The sequence below is a fragment of the Montipora capricornis genome, chromosome 13, assembly GCF_036669925.1.
Source record: "Montipora capricornis isolate CH-2021 chromosome 13, ASM3666992v2, whole genome shotgun sequence".
NCBI lineage: Eukaryota > Metazoa > Cnidaria > Anthozoa > Scleractinia > Acroporidae > Montipora > Montipora capricornis.
Window position 1 is genome coordinate 24043952 of NC_090895.1, and position 13422 is coordinate 24057373.

Below are 13422 nucleotides of genomic sequence, written 5' to 3' on the forward strand. Positions count from 1 at the left end.
GCTAAGGTCTGGTATCGCGGGAAAATCAAGTTTTAAAAAAATTGGTCTGTAAAAACGCCGTTCCACAAATACAGCGAAGTAGTACACTCTTCATCGTTAAGACTGACACCCTAAGTAGCATTTAGTATTAAATTAAGGACACCTTTACACCTCCCACGGCTGCTGTATCTTTTACTTAAAAAGTCCACCATTTACAAGCAAGAGAAGCACAAACCAACCACCAACCCCGCGGCCATCAGCTTTACCCATGCGTACAGCCATATCACCAGAGCAGTGGCAGCCATGTATATCTATTTTTGGCCTTGTTAACTGTCCTCAGCACGGTATTTCTTTCATTTCGTTACGCAGATCTTCAAATGATGGTCTCTCCTGAGGCCTCTCGCGCCAACAGGCCTTCATGACGTTATATCTTCAGAACCACGCGTCGTCACATACAATATAAACGCAGAAAATAGTAGGTGAGTGAACTTTATTTATCTGGCTGTCCATAAAATGAGTTTTGGAAAAGAAACATCGTGATTTGAATTTTTTTATGGAATTTTCTCTCGATTAGTTGAATCGGTCGTTACAACCATCTCAAAATAACGTGCGTCACGCGCTCTCGCATCCTTAGGGTTGTCCGCCTGTGCAAGCACAAACTCATGAATGCTTCCGCGTATTGATGTAAACCTTGTACCCTCTGGCCGATAATATTTTGAGAATCTGAAAGAGAAATTATATATTTAAGCCTCTCTCTCTCTCTCTCTCTCTCTCTCTCTCTCTCTCTCTCTCTCTCTCTTTCATTTTGTTTTATCTGCAAACGATCCGCGCACGCGCAACAGGCAAGGTCACTGCACGTCCCACTGCACGTGTTTAGACTGAAAGCAAGCGCTGGATGAATGAATGCTAAAAAGTTTTAAAAAGTGAGTTGTCATTTATGGCTTCGGTACCAATGAAAGTTGAATTCCTCCATGGCATAGGTGACGTAAAACTTGCGTAAATGCTGCGAAATCCAAGCTTTAGCGACCTGTGTCTGGTAATACGGCGCTGTTCTCGAGTCGTTCGTGTCATCTCAATTTACGACTCATTTAAAACCTCTGCTGGCGGAATATCTGATTTTTTCACGCCATTAGCTCTCATTCTCTGCAACACCATGTCAACATTTATTTGATCTATGCTCAGCCATGCCGGCCGTTCATCGGAAAATTGACGTTTTGACGGCGTTTTGTCAGCCTAAATTCGAGAACACTTGAAAAATACTGTGTTGTAATGCTACAGAAAACCTGGGAAAACAATCAGAAAAACAGCGTGTTTGTCGATGGAACACTCCAGACCTGTAGGAAAATGGACGTTGAATATCGTGTTTTCACTACGTTTTGCCAAACCTAAAAACACTTGGAAAATACCATGTTATAATGGCCAGGAAAACAGGGGGAAACACCAGTGCAATGCTCCTGTAGGAAAACCATTGTGGAATGCTATGTTTTAATTGCGTTTACAATTTCAGGAAAACATACCTTGAACGCCTCGTTTTCTCGGTTCGGATAACTGTGGTGTAATGTGCTTAAAAACACTGTTAAAACCTTTTTTCTCCGTGCAGGAAAATTAGGACAGAACAGCTTATTTTACCTCTGTCATTAAGGACGGTGCCTTCTAATTCAAAGTAGTTTGAGCGGTTTCCTGAATATACAGGAAAAGCAAATCTTAACAAGTGTTATTGAAATCCAAAAAGAAAATTGGGGGTAACCACGCTTTTTTCGAAGATAATTAATCAACAATATTTGTAAAAAGCTTTAAAATACAAATAAATGCCTTGCGTTCTTTGCCAAATTGAAGCTTAATAATCTCTGAAAAATGCATGCTTACCCCCAATTTCCTTTTTGGATACCAAGAGCACTTCCTAAGTTCTGCATTCTCCGCATACTTTTGAACCGCGAAAAATTTCCCTGTATTAATTAATATGCACCGGCGATAGGAAATCCGATTATCTCAAGATGCGCACAGGGCTTGCGCAATGACAATATTAGGCACCGTCCTTAACCAATAGTCAACACCGAGCTTCCGCGCGTTTGCAAAAACAGGAAAACGACCTATGAACGTGGCATTATCCTGTCATTAACCGTTTGGTAAAATTACCGGAAAAAGTTGGTTTTTTGCCGTGTTGAAGAATTTTTATTTTGTAAGATACAAACTTGAATTATAATTCAAATTGATTGTTGAATTGTGTACTTTGCAGACAATGTATTTCCTTTGAAAATTAATCTAACTGTTTACAACTCAGTGGTTACAAAACGAAACGCAAACTGGTCTAGGGCCGAAATGGACAACAGCAGCCGAAAAGAACACGTATGCCGTTTAGTTTTGAGCTCGTTCACGCAATGTAGAACACGCTGGTTCGAAAATAAATCTTAAAGAACACTCCAAGCAAGTGCACACAACACAATGGTCACTCACCTCCGAACACAAGATCATCAATAGTCGCGCGCGTCGTGAAAGGTTGTCTAATGACATCACACATCAAAACAAAGGCTTTCATTGGTCCCTACTATAATCTCCAGGGAATCTACACCTTACATTACACTTACATTACACTTTTCACAGTACGATCGATAACTTTTCTGCCTGCTGCAATAATTCGCGTGGCATTAAGCTGGTTGCCTCTCAAGCCGAGCGTCTTCGCTCGGCTTGCTCTTTGACGATTAGCAACTGCGGCTCCGTGAATACCCACCATTAGCCAACGACATTGAGATTAAAGATTGCTTTAGTATATACTAACAACATTTTCGGGCGCAAATTCCGAGCTAACTGCTCGGAGCTGAATGGCAAAGAATATCCGGAGTTTGAGTAGCCAATCAGCGAGCGGAAGTCACGAATCGGTGAAAATTTCAATTTCAATCTGTGTTTCGATATCCGAATCGTCTCAGCACTAATATAACCACTGACTAATGGGGACTGTTGACAAAACAGGATACGTCAAAATATGTCTGCGAGTTTGAAAACATCTAGACTGCCAGCAGTCTCTCTTTTGCTGTAAATCATAACAAATGTAAAACGAACTTCAAAATGGCTGAAGCGTCCGGTCGCGAGTTCGCGGGAATTTGAACCCGCACCTGCAGCAATTTTAAAAGTTCACGTTCGTATGCGATCATTTCAAGGATTTTAGAGCAAAAACGAGACTGCTCACAGTCGAGGAAACGTACTCCGCCCATGGTGTTCAGTTATGTTTGAACCAGCCCTATCCTCGTGATTTGTTGCAGATTACAGAAAACCTCTAAGAACATTTCGTTTTATTACTTATTTAATTTTTTTGCACTGCAATAGTATTTAAAAATGAATCATTTTATACGTCATCTTGCAACGGCAATTAACCGAAGACTGAGCTAAAGATTTTACTAAATATGTTTTTAACGTTTCCGGTGTAATTCGTATTGATCATTCATTTCTTGGAGTACAATATTGGGTAACCTGTGACCATCAGCTCGGGTATGTTTTCGTTATGTTTTTAAAGTTTTGGTTATTCTCAGTCTGAATGTTAACGTAAAAAAGCACTTCTAAAAAAGGAGTGTAAAAGCCCCGGCACTTAACGTCAAGTGCCCTTAAGAATTTACTAAATGTGTTTGTTTCCGGTGAAATTCGTATAGATCATTCATTTGTTGGAGTACAATATTGGGTAACATGTGAGACAACACGTAATTCGTGAATGCTTTGCCGTGAATGACCCAGATTAAGCCACTCCTGGATTCACTGCTAACTTAAAACACAGTTAATAAACTATTCAATAAAAATTTTTTAATATATTTTAGCCTAAATTTTGACTCAGCCGGCTTTTTTTCTTTTTCGTAAGAAGGTCAAATTGTTAGATCGTATAATTACTTTATATCCAGCAAGCCCAAGTAGAATAATTGTTTTATTAAAATCTCCATGCTGTTCGCTGGGGTAGTATTTTCGACTAAAGCATCCTTTTTTGCCTCTGTCAATTTCCGTCTAAGACTGCTTTTGTCGAAACATTTTGCTTGGAACGAATGCGATTCCTGCGTGTTCATGCCCTTATTAGGTGTCAATTTGCCCGTCTGCTAAGTGCCCGATCATGCCATCATATAGTGCCCGTCCGGGAAAACTACGTACTGGCAGTTCCTGACTCACCAAAAAACGCCCAAATATACAAGGATGCCAGATTAATTCATTCATCGTTTCTTCAGAATCAGCAGTCCGTGGTATCAACCCAAACAACCTTTCCCCTGATGGGAATCTTATTTACCGAACATCTATCAAAGAGAGTCTCGTGGCGGTTTACAACTTTCTCTGGGGTGAGATCGGACGTCAGCACCCACGCATGCATGTGAAAGTACGACAGACCACAACACCGTGGCTTCCCCTACTCTTCAAGAACAGTGTATGGGTGCTTTAAAGCGTACATGACAGATTCTTCTTCATTTACCCACTCGAAACATCATGGTTGTCTAAGATAAAAACAATCAGGAAAATTCCATACCTAACGTGTTCCAAACTAAAATGTGTTTTTCCAAAGTAGGCATTTTTCTTTGAAAACGTGGGTAATCGGTCGAAGTGTTAACTGGAGTCAGATTAAAACTACAAATCTTTACTTAAAATTATTTGTTTCAGTTAGAAAAACGTTTATTTCAACAATTCATTCAAGAAGTTAGTGTTATTTAAGTAAAGTTAAACATCAGCGGAGAATGCATCAAATCTGGGTGCTGATACAAGCTTGGGCTGAGGCAAGCCATACACCGATGTGTTGGCATAGACTAAGTATGTTCACTACGCAAAAATTCTGCGTGCTAACTATCTGCTGAGTTGGTGCATTGACAGCATGTAACTCACTACGCAAAAATTTTGCGTAGTGAATATCTTGCTTAGCGAGTTCTGTCTAAGTTTACTACGCAAAAATTCTGCACAGCGACTATCACGCTAGGAGAACATTGTTTTCGGCTACTATTAAAGTAACCCGGTGTGTTGTATCCTTTGCCCAGCGAACAAGTATAGCTGTCCTTCCCTTCTCCAGAGCAGGCAAAATGAATTTTCTGTGAAGAAAAAATACACTTCTTTTAATTTCTTACTTTGAAAAAACACTTAACAGAAAAGTTCACATTGTAGCTTTGGCGATGACAGGAGTCACTTGTAGTGTTTCGATAACTACAGAGGTAACCAAAGCGCCTTTCAGGCGAATGCTAGTAACTTAAGGCTAACCCGAGTGCTTTTTAGGCCTAATCCATAACTTGAAAAAGTTTGACTGACTGCCGGTCATTTAGTGTTTTTAACAACTTGACCTTTACCGGCCATATAGCCACTGTGACACCGAATATCGAATTTTAATATAGGAGATAGGTAGTCAGCATATCAATATCTCACTACTTGTGTTCTCCCAAATTTTACCTTCGCCCGATAGGCAAGAAACTACTCCATCTGGGAAGTAACTGGGTTTGATGGGAAAGAACGTATCACTTTTCCTCTACATTGCTACATGTGAATTCTTCTTTATCCGTCTGGATTTCTTTAATTGATCCAGGATCGTCCGGATTGCGTTTGCCAGTTCGGTAGACTGCTTTCCACAACATCATGCAATCAGCAAAGCCGTCACTATTCACTGACTATTAAATTTGTTAAATTAATTAAAGACTTTTGGCGACAGCATTGCATTAGTCTTACATAGATTTACACCAAAAGATGCGGCGTAATTTTAATAGTTCAATTTAAATTGACCGCTCACTGTCAGTGTTCGTGTTCTCCGAATTTGATAACAGACACTGAACAACACTGTGTTCAACTGGATCAGTAAGTATTATTTAGTACAACCTGAGAGAGGGAGTTAACACCTCTTAAACTAAAAACTGTTAACATTACCGTAACTGCAAGTTATCATATCTAATGGGCTCTGAAGATGAATGAATTTGAGGTCCTTCTTAGAGCAAAAAATAAATAAAGTTGACGTATTACTAACTTTTTGTTCCTTGACAACTGCTTCATGCGGAGGACTTATATTTTGTCTTCAACAAAATAAAACATTCGTTACGAGATCAGTGCTAGAAATACCCCATGTAAAAGAATTACACAAATACAGCTAGCTTAATACTAGAAGACCTCATGTAGCGTCGTACAATACTAAATGAATAGGCCTTATCACGGTTTTCGACGCCATCTTGGCAAAGCTGTCAGAAATTACAGTGTTTGTACTGGGAATCCGATAGCAAATAACTTCTTCCAAAATTGAATTTTTCACAATTTCTGAATCGCAACGTTAAAATACAAGGTAGAAGATTGTATTCAGCAAGTTTGAAGGATGTAGCTTTCCTATAGGTCGCTGAGCTATTTTTTTTTTAATTTTCCATACATTTGTCTTTAAATTTTTGTCCCGCGAACCGCGTCTAGACGTTTGTCTACCCAGCCAAATTTACAGACAAATATGTGGAAAATTCAAAAAATTAACTGAGCGTCTTCTAGCCAAGCTACATCCTTCAAACTTGGTGAATACAATCTTCTACCTAGTATTTTAACGTTGCGATTCGGAAATTGTGAAAAATTCAAATTTGCAATCGGATTCCCATACAAACACTGTAATTTCTGACCGCTTTGCCTATCCGTCAAGATGGCTTTAAAAACCGTGATAAGGCCTATTAGAAGACCATTGTAATAAACTCACCTTCATTAATATCTTCATATGCAGAACTTATCGAGATTCTGAACCGTCCTTTTTCATAGTGGCGCCGAATTTTTGTAGACTTTCGCCCTTCCTTTGATGTCGACATTAATGTCGACATCATAAATCAGGATTCTGAACAGATAGTATTAAAAGGCTTTCTGAGAAGAGTGAACGAACAAAGGTCGCGTCGCGTGATTTTGATACACGCAATCCAGGCACGCAATCGAAAGGTTACAATTTTTTAAATCGTACAACGAATCCGATTTCCGTTTGCAGTTTGTATCAATCATTTGATAAGGTGGATTCAAAGGTGGCACGTTCCTATCTTAACATGAAATGGATGCATCTGTAGAGTTAAGCGAAATCTCGTTTTTTTGCTGCTAAAAAAACCCAGGGAGGATCAACTCTTCCAAAGTACGCCAATTGTGCGTTACCGAGCTGAGATCAGAGAAGATCACTGAGATCATGGAATCAAATTTTAAAATGGCGAGTGAGCGGGAGTTGTAAGAAGCGACCGATTCTCACTAAACTATTGGTAAGAACTTGTACGTTCATGATCTTTGTGCGTAAAGTTTTCATTTTTCTTTTTTTTGTGTGTGTGCGTGTGTGTGTCAGGGTCCAGGTATTTGTTATTGCGCCATTTGCACGTGGCGTTATTGCATATTGCTTTAATTATTTCTCTCTGTCTCTAAATGGAATTTGAAGGTGAACTGAAGAAATAGGATGTTTCCAGCGTTGACAACATGCATAAAGGACAATGAAGAAAAGGGAAGTCCAGTGCTGACCATAAGCGGTGGTAAGTCGGTTGTTTCTTAATATTCATTTAGACCTTAATCGTATTTAAAATACAATAATACTTTCCAAAGCGCAAGAACAGTGAATGCCTTTCGTTCATTTTCTTTCATTCCTTTTGCGTCCGAGTACTGAAGCATCTGTTGTGACGCAATCATACTCATTGCCTTAATCAATGAATGTTTTCTCTCTTTTTGTTTCTAAATAAAATCTGAAAAAAAAGAAATCAGCGGAAAATCGTTTTTTTTTTAATCGAGTCATTTGAGATGAAGGCCGCGAAGAAAGAGCCTTGTGCAAAGCAAGGCTATAAAAGGCATATATATCTTTATAATCATTTTTGAGGGATATTACCCATCAGTCAAACCCCTTTCGGGAACTCTAGTCAATCTCTCCTGTAGCCTCATGAAGTTCTGGAGATTTGCTTGAATCAAACACCTCCAAATAATCGTCACGCTCTTCTATAATATACATGCAGGATTAATTTGGAAAGAAGATACACAAGTTATGATAGAAAACGCGCAAGAAATCAGCGTTGGAAACCCAACACTCTTTACGTTTCTAATGGCTTTTTACGTTTCTATGGCTTTTTTGAAAATTAAGCACTTTGACAGTTAGTAGACATGAAAACTGTGTAGCGGATAGCGCCGCTTGCTTATTTAATAGTTTTTGACCTACAGGAAACCTCAATTTATATACATGGAGAGTCGATGTTTCTGTGGAGGGTCAGGGGACGTAAAGGAAAAAATGTCAAGCGAAGCTGTAAATTGAATATTTCAAAATTATCTGCAAAAACCCACATCTGCTCGTGGAATCAAACGCAAAAACATGTGACTCATCCACATGTGGACAGCACGTGTGCAAATTGAAGCAGAGGCGACAGAGCGGGTCAATAATGAGGTCAACTCAGCGTAAATTTATATTCACGCGATGCAGAGTTTGACTAATGGTCACGAAAGCATTTTGACAGTAGTAAAGAAATTCTATCAAAACAAAACAACTTATCAATGTGATGAATTAAATTGAAAATAAAGTGTTTTCTAAATTTTCGTTGTTTTAATCGTTATTATTGTTTTTTGCAGAAGCACGGAGTTTTTTCTCGGTTTTTCTCCAACAAAAACTGATTTAATTGAACTATCTACGCCCACCTCTTCAAGTTCTTTAAGAGGTACGATGATCTTTCTAATTTTGAGCAAACATCTTTGATTGCTGAAGGGGTAATCTTGTCAGAGACACTCCTAGTATTGTATTCGGGTTTTGGCAAATACATGATCATACCCAAAAACTGCATGTTTATTTTTTTCGTGAAACGTACGACCAGTAAGGGGAAAATGCGCACAAGGAATTTAACTTTAAGTATTTTAAATACGGGGGCCGCATCAGACATGAACCCTTCCCCCGAGACCTCTTTGAAAACGTAATCTGATGAAAGTGAAACAATAACCTTGTGAGCTGATGATACAGACGAATTGAAATATATTTATTTTCGTGACGGTGAGTCTTGACTGGTTTCGTGATCCGCGGCGGGTTCCTTGGTCATAATGATTTTGACACCGGAAAAAATTACACAGTACAGTAATGTTGTCCTCTTTCATTGCCAAAAGGTCTGGATAGTAGCAGGGATAACGATATTTTAAGAAACAACACAACACTTTTTAAATTTAAAAACATGTTTCGACAGAAACTTCTGCCATCTTCAGTTTAAATTACAAAGTACAGAGTTGAATATATAGTGTGAACCAAAATGCTAATTAGCTGTAAGGACACATGACAATGTAAAAGATTACAAAGAAAGTTTTAAATTAACATGATAAAGTTGATGATTAAGTGTAGGTTTCTCCCATTGAATGTAAATGGCTTCTTTTATCTTAAGCTGGAAGGTGGTATAAGCGTAAAACAATCATTAGAGCACAAAGTGCGGCAATGCTCAGAATTCTGTAGATGTTTGAAGACGTGCGAGGTCCTATCACTGAAAGTGTGCTCACGTACGCGCGTGGAAAAATGCCGGGTAGTTTCGCCGACATAGCAGGCACTACAGCCCGCACACAAAAACTTGTATACCACACCCGCACGGAGCCCACTAGGGACAGGATCCTTCACACTGAACATGTTGCCGATTTTAAATGATGAGAAAACTAACTTAATATCAATATTATTACAAAAACGCTTAGCAAAAGGCGAACCTTTTTCTGCGTGGTAAAAGAAAAAGGACCAATATAAGATAATTTAAAGTAAAAGGTACGTATAGTGTCAGAGACGGAAGCCGAGGGATTACAGCCATGGCGAGTACGTGTGAGGTGGCGATTATATTATTTTCAACTAGATGGACTGGAAAAAGATTTTTCTGAAGGATTTTGGTAAGCTTCGTGATGTCCTCGTGAAAACCCTTTCAGTGATAGGACCTCGCACGTCTTCAAACATCTAAAGAATTCTGAGCATTGCCGCACTTTGTGCTCTAATGATTGTTTTAGCATACTAGATCACGCTTCTACCACCTTCCAGCTTAAGATAAAAGAAGCCATTCACATTCAATGGGAGAAACCTACACTTAATCATCAACTTTATCATGTTAATTTAAAACTTTCTTTTCTTTGTAATCTTTTACATTCTCATGTGTCCTTACAGCTAATTAGCATTTTGGTTCACACTCTGTACTTTGTAATTTAAACTGAAGATGGCAGAAGTTTCTGTCGAAACATGTTTTTAAATTTAAAAAGTGTTGTGCTGTTTCTTAAAATATCCTCTTTCATTCCGGTTTTTGTCCACCACATAATTGTTACTATATATTTGCTTGCTAGGTTGCAATGTGATGAGAAAACCTTCACTGACTGGAAAGAGAATGTTGCTTTATCAACTTAGACCCCTGGATTGCACTATCAAAGAAGATAAAAAGTTCCGTTTTGAATCTTGAGCTAAATTGACCGATTTTTTAGAGGAAAAAAATCTTATCATAGTTGATAAAAAAGATCTAAAGCTGAACATTTGTCGCCTGCGATCACGCAGCTCACGAATGATTAAGGCATCGTTGGCTGAGAGGAACCACTGTGGTTTATCGTCTGTAGAAGAATTGGAAGAAAATAGAACATACCTATATGTGATTATTGAGATTGTTAAAATTCTATTCAAGGTTATAAAAATAGTGACATAAAGCAGTACATAAGCACTTCCGATGTTGAAACAGCAAATGACGATACCCTCAGTTTGCGGGTGTGGATGCATTAATTGCGCAAGGGTTAACTTTTCTGCATTTTAAAGAAGAAATAGAAGAAAGAGCTAGATTGAAATAGATTCGTCTCGTGATTGTTTAAATTAAGGTTATGTTCATAGCGTACTGATAATGGTGTTTAAAACAAAGCAATTTTAGGCAGTTTTTTAACTGTTGTGTATTAAGAAAAAGAAACAATTTTTGACAGCTATACTAAGAGTGAACCACTGATGCTAGTTGAAAAATTCTCATCGACAAACTCGTAAAATATGCTCTACATCAACGAAATCGCGAAACGAAATCATTGTCGTAGTTTAGTAAATATGCCCATTGCAGACCATGGATGAACTTCAGGTTGGTGCATTATTATTGAACAGGGACAACTTGGACAACCTGTTACTGGCGTTAATACTTAAACCTTTCGGCAGGGTCATCCATTGATCACGATTTGAGCTATTGTATGATCTGACTCAGGCTGTTCATCACTAAGCAAAGTGCATGACTTTTGCTCACTACCCACGTTTTGGAGTTCAGGACGCAGAATTTTTGCACCCTCACTGGTTCGGTTAATTCAGTGTACCGCCCGAATTTATTAACAGGTCAGGGTGTAAAATTTCTGCACCCTCAATGATCTAGTTAATTCTTCTACCTCTCAATTTGATCTGAATTTATCAGTATGGCAGAGTGAAAATTTTGGCTTCCTTGTTGGTGAATTTTTGTCAAATGGTACTACAGTTTTGTGGCTATTTTTTGTAGTCAGTCAAGTCTGCTTGTTATAAACTGCAATTTTACCAGTTTATCATAGTCTCTGCCAAAGATTGATATTTCCACAACCTGAAAAGGCTGAGGGACATGGAATGAAAATATTTGGTCGCGTAAGAATAGCACAAGATCATCAATAGTAGCGCGCCGTGAAAGCGACACCAGTCATGTGACCAAGAGCTCAGGAAAGCTCGAAAGCTTATGAAAAGTAATTCGTTGCAAGCGCCTGTTCTTGTGCTGCCATAATAAGACTCTCAGTCTCCCTTTTTACACTTCCTTTCTTTAACCAAAACCAGCATTCATTCCCTAATATTTCTTCCGTCTGTCGTACAAATTGTCCGTGCATAACCTTTTCCCTCCACTGTTCCTTTCTTTCATTTTTCCTACGTATAATATTATAATATTTCCCACCGCGTGAAAAAAGGTAACATCCAACCTAGGCCAATAATTGTTAGATTTTCCAATTATTATAGTAAAGAAAGAATGTATCACAATCGTCGTAAGCTGCGCAGAGCAAACGTTCGGGAGTCTTTGCGAGGCACAGAAAGAGTGTACATAAACGAAAATCTGACGGCTCAAAGGGCAAGTTTATTCAAGAAAGTGCGAGATAAGAAGCGTCTTCACGAAGATTGGCGAGTTTGGACTCTGGACGGCAAGATTTACGTCAAAACCGATCCCTCAAGCACCGAAATCAACATCTTAAAGATCTTGATAAGCTTTAGATCTCAAGTATGTATAATATTTATATTATTCATTTCGTTAAGTCTTTCCTGCCTGCAAGATATTGGTTCAACTATATTGCTTTTTTTTTTTCCTTTGTGTATCTCAACTATCTAGTCATGTTTTTTTTCTCTCTCTCTCGATTACGATCTTGGGTTAGAAATTTGCATTTGATTGTTGGTTGAACTGTTTAATCCCAGGAGAAAGAACTATTTTATACCGGTGTGATTGTTGTCGATATAGTGTTACTAGTTTTCTATTGTGTTACATTATTTATTTTTTGAAGCGTAGCTTGTTTGTAATTAACTTTACTTGTTTTTAGTCTTCTAGCCGTTAATTCTAGCTTATTATTGTTGCTGTGCTGTTGTTCTTTTTTTCGTGTAGGTTGGTATGTCTAGTCTTTTGAAAATAATTAGTCTTAATGTTAGGGATTTGCGTAATCAAATCAAACGGAGAGGAATCTTCTCATATTTAAAGAACCAAAAGGCGACGCTATATTGTCTTCAGGAAACTTTTTCTCAGGAAAAGGATGAGAATATCTGGTCTGAGGAATGGGGAGGACAAACTTTATTTGCTCATGGGTCGGAACACTCTAGGGGTGTATGTATCCTTCTGAAATCTAACGCTCATCTCAGCCTTCATATTATTTCCAGTGATCCAAATGGTAGATACATTATAGCTTAACTTAAAGTGGGAGACGAAGAACTCTTTGTGGTCAATATCTATGCGCCAAATCAGCATAATGAAAAATTGTCTTTTATTAAAAACCTTGTACCTGATCTTATAGCTAAAACAGATATTACGAAATTAATAATCACAGGGGACTGGAATTGCACTTTAACGCCAAAAGATAAAGCAGGCGGCTTCCCTTGGAGTGAAACAGAATATAGGAACTCGATCATCCACCTTATGAAGGAATTTGGCCTAAATGATATTTATCGTAAATTCCATCCGAGTACTAGAGCCTTTACTTACGAGTCAAAAAGCTTAAAGATGAAATCAAGAATTGATTATTTTTTGATTTCCAATTCTATGACTGCTCATGTGAAAAAGGCGGAAATTCGTGTGTCTATTGCCCCTGATCACAAGGCAACTTTTTTATCTCTAGAAATTCATGGTAATTTCAAAAGGGGCCCAGGGTCCTGGAAATTTAATAACCAGCTGTTGGAGGATGAAAACTTCGTTCAACTTGTTAACAGGACATACCCAGAAATTTTAGAAAAATATAAGGATCTTGAAAATAAACGATTACTTTGGGAAATGATTAAAATGGAAATTCGTGCCTTAGCTATAACCTACTCCAAGAAAA

At 38.3% G+C, this 13422-nt stretch overlaps 2 long non-coding RNA genes across 2 annotated transcripts; one reads left to right on the forward strand and one right to left on the reverse strand.

Moving 5' to 3' along the window:
• Positions 1-4592: 4592 nt before the first annotated feature.
• LOC138029649 (uncharacterized) lies at positions 4593-6877 on the reverse strand. Its single transcript, XR_011127905.1, has 2 exons — positions 6638-6877; positions 4593-5021 (listed from the first exon to the last, which is right to left on the reverse strand). It is a non-coding gene; the product is annotated as an uncharacterized lncRNA (long non-coding RNA).
• A 2-nt stretch (positions 6878-6879) lies between these two features.
• On the forward strand, positions 6880-10802 carry LOC138029648 (uncharacterized). Its single transcript, XR_011127904.1, has 4 exons — positions 6880-7172; positions 7343-7433; positions 8509-8594; positions 10225-10802. It is a non-coding gene; the product is annotated as an uncharacterized lncRNA (long non-coding RNA).
• The last annotated feature ends 2620 nt before the right edge of the window (positions 10803-13422 follow it).